This window comes from Crocuta crocuta, unplaced genomic scaffold, assembly GCF_008692635.1.
Source record: "Crocuta crocuta isolate KB4526 unplaced genomic scaffold, BGI_CrCroc_1.0 scaffold138, whole genome shotgun sequence".
Lineage (NCBI taxonomy): Eukaryota > Metazoa > Chordata > Mammalia > Carnivora > Hyaenidae > Crocuta > Crocuta crocuta.
In genome coordinates, this window is record NW_027532585.1 from 8,173,166 (window position 1) to 8,176,637 (window position 3,472).

Here is a 3,472-nt window from a genome sequence, read left to right on the forward strand (position 1 = left end):
GAGCACAGGAGCAAGCAGGCCTCAAGCCTGCATGGGGCCTCGGCCCTGACCTCACGTCTTGTTCTGGGAGGAGGTTACCCACAATGCCCTGCTCCCCTGACAGGAAGTCAAGAGAATACGTTTGGCCTCTGGAACTTCTCTCTTCAATATCCCTGACGGAAAGTGGAATTCCTCACTCTGACTTCTTTGGCCCTTTGAGCACTTTTCCTTTCACGTGAACCTCCCTTTGTGAGAGTTGCTAGAATTTTCTCAAGTGGTGAACAGGCCAAAAATGGAGTATCTTTGAATCCTCTTCCTGAAGCAGTCCCGAGTCAGGCAGGACAAGCCCAAGTTCCTCAGAAGAGGTGAGGCACAGCAAAGGATGCATTCGTAGCCTGGCCACTTCCCATTCGTGCCTAGGCCTCAAAGGACGGGCAGTGAGGGCAGCCATCTTGGCAGGGCCTGCATTGTGTGTCCTCTGACTGGAATACTTCAGAGACGGCAAGGGGAAGGTTTGGTTTGAGGAAATTCCATGGACTCCCACTGGCCCATGGTTTGGAGGCAGTAGAATACCAAATCCAGCTCAGACTGGTTTCTGAGAGCTGATTGCTGAATTTCCAGTAATTCTGTAAGCCAGTTTTGTGTTCCCCCACTTGAACAACATGAATTTATTTTCTCACAGTTCTAGAGGCTAGAAATCCAAGATCAGGCTACGTTTCCACTGAGACTTCTCTTCTTAGCTTGCTCTCCGCATGTGGTCATCCTTCTGTGTGCCTCAAGCAGGTTTTTAAGAATTATGTACACTTACAACCCAATAAATTATACTAACGGCAAAGGTGAAAAACCACTCAAAACGCATCGCTGATTTTACTATTATCTACCCTTCTGAGATCTTGCAAGTCTATTGTATCTATATGGTGGAAATACCGTATTAATGACATGCATGTGAGCTTCTCTCCCCAACTCTGTATATAATGGGGTCACACTGATAGATTGACATTGACCATGGTAGAAGAGTTACACCATAGCAATTGGAAAATGCTACAAGTCAGGGCTTTCCTCCCCTTCCCCCCNTACCAGTGCGTTGGCTGGGCAATTGGTGTGGCCCAGCCCCTTGGTCAGTGGACCAAGTCACTTTCCCTCTCAAACAAGCAGATTAAGAGATGGGATGGCCAAGTTGCTTTGAAGACCAACAGTATAAAAGTATGAGAGCTTCTGAGTTTCCTGAGCCCATATTCATGCACACATTCATCCATCCACTCATCCTCTTTTCTCTTTCTTTCTAGAAGACAACACTATGTTGGGGGGAAAATCATTTCCAACTCTAAGCCTCTATGAACAATCTGATCTGATGTCTGCCTTTAATCAGGATCCTTCAAGGCCAGACAGTTGACCCTCGTGCTTGCTCAGGAATGGGGGCCAGGGGGGACAAGTTCCTGGCTCTGGAACATCACCTCCCTTTGGGCCTCACACACCCTCTATGTCTGAACCTCCGCTGAGGAGGCTGAGCTACAAACCCTCCAGGTGGGTATCTGCATTTGAACAGGAGTCTGAGCAGCTCTGGGGGTGGGGGTGGATTTCAGGTGTTGAGAGTGTTCTCCAAGTTTGAGTCTGATGGCCTTCCAAAACTACATCATGCAGGCAACTCTCTCTACTACACTTGGCCAGGCCTTGCTCTCTCCTGCCCCGGACAGCAGTGATAATAGCTAAAGTTTACGGAATAGACCCCAAGCGTCAAACACCGGCTCAAGCACTTTAATCTCCTCTGGGCCTCCCAGAAGTAGGCAGTGTCTCAGTCCCACTTTGCAGCCAAGAAAACCAAGGCTTAGAGAGGTTCTTTGACTTGGCCACACGCCCTGCCGGGAAGCCGCCAGCTAGGGCCCAGACCCAGGCTGGCTGGCATCAGAATTCGCACCCCCAATCGCGATGCTCGGTGGCTTTGGGACCCCACAGTCCCCGCTCCCTGCCCCTACTCCTCAGGTCTGGTCCGTGGGACACAGGAAAACGGCTGGGAAGCGGAGGGAGGGGTAAGGCGAGAGGCTGAGGAGGCCAGAAGCAGGTGAAAACGGAACGTGTGCAGGGCACATGGCTGTTGCCAGTCTGCCTTTGTCGGGCATTCCCTCGGCCCTCACTGCCGAGGAGTTTACCGGGGGCTGATGCTCGCAGGGTGAGGCTCGCTCAGGCCAGTTCCACAGTGTCCTTCCTCCCATGCCACACTGGGCCCCGTTCCCGCAGCAAATTCTCACAGATCTTAAGGGAAAGCGGCAGAAGNCCTGAGCTGAAGTCGGACACTTAACCTACTGAGCCACCCAGGCGCCCCCGTTTATTCATTTTAGAAAGACAGAGCACGAGCAGGGGAGGGGCAGAGAGAGAGGGAGACACAGAATCCAAAGCAGGCTCCAGGCACTGAGCTGTCAGCACAGAGCCCGACACGCGGGGCTCGAACCCACAAACCTCAGGATGGTGACGGGAGTCGAAGTCAGACTCTTAACCGACTGAGCCCCCCAGGCGCCCCTACAAACACACTTTCAAAGTCAATTTCGCATTGGCTCTTTGAGGACACATGTGAGGAGGATGCCTTTTGCAGAAAGAAAAAGTTAATTCGAATGCCTCTGGGGTTTGGACACCCCCCCCAACCCCGGGCCCCAGGCCACTCAGCCAAGGTGAGTAGGCGGCCTGGTCTCTGGACTCACTGCCCAGTGCTCATTTTGCTGCAACAGCGACATGTAATCTCCCCACCCAGCCCCATTCCCCAGGAGGCCTAGTTTCTAAGCAGCAGATGATATCAATTGGTCCCTGGAAGCATGTCAACCAGAGACCAAAGAGCGCCAAAAGGAGAGAAATACTTGAGATTCCTGTTAGGGAACAATGTTGGGTTTGACCTGAATAACACCAGAGACAAAGGAGAAAATAATCATGTCAGACATTACATAATCCGAGACGACAGGATCGAAGCTGGGGCCGGGAGGAAGGCCCCGGGTGAGGTTTCGGAGGGGGCACCTGGCCCCACGGGAAGAACCAAGGGTTGGGGGGGGTGGCGCTGACATACACGGGCTGAGCTGCTCCCATCTACCGGGCACTGTGCGGGTACAACCGCAGATCCTTGCCTTGACAGCCCCATGGCCTGAGGACTGTTACCCGCAGTCCACAGACAAGAGAACTGAGGAGGAGTTCGCCCTCCAGAAGCAGGGCTGAGAGGGGGCGCCTGGGTGGCTTAGTCGGCTAAGCGTCTGACTTTCGCTTAGGTCATGATCTCGCGCAGCTCGTGGGTTCGAGCCCCGCGTCAGGCTCTGTGCTGTCAGCTCAGAGCCTGGAGCCTGTTTCAGTCTGTGACTCCCTCTCTCTCTGACCCTCCCCTGCTCATGCTGTCTCTCTCTCTCTCTCCTAGAAATAAAACATTTAAAAAAAAAAAAAAAGAAGCAGGGCTGAGAGGCCTTCCTCCCATGGGGAGACGGCAGTCAGTGTGGCGTTCAAGGGTAGAAGCTCTGACGGC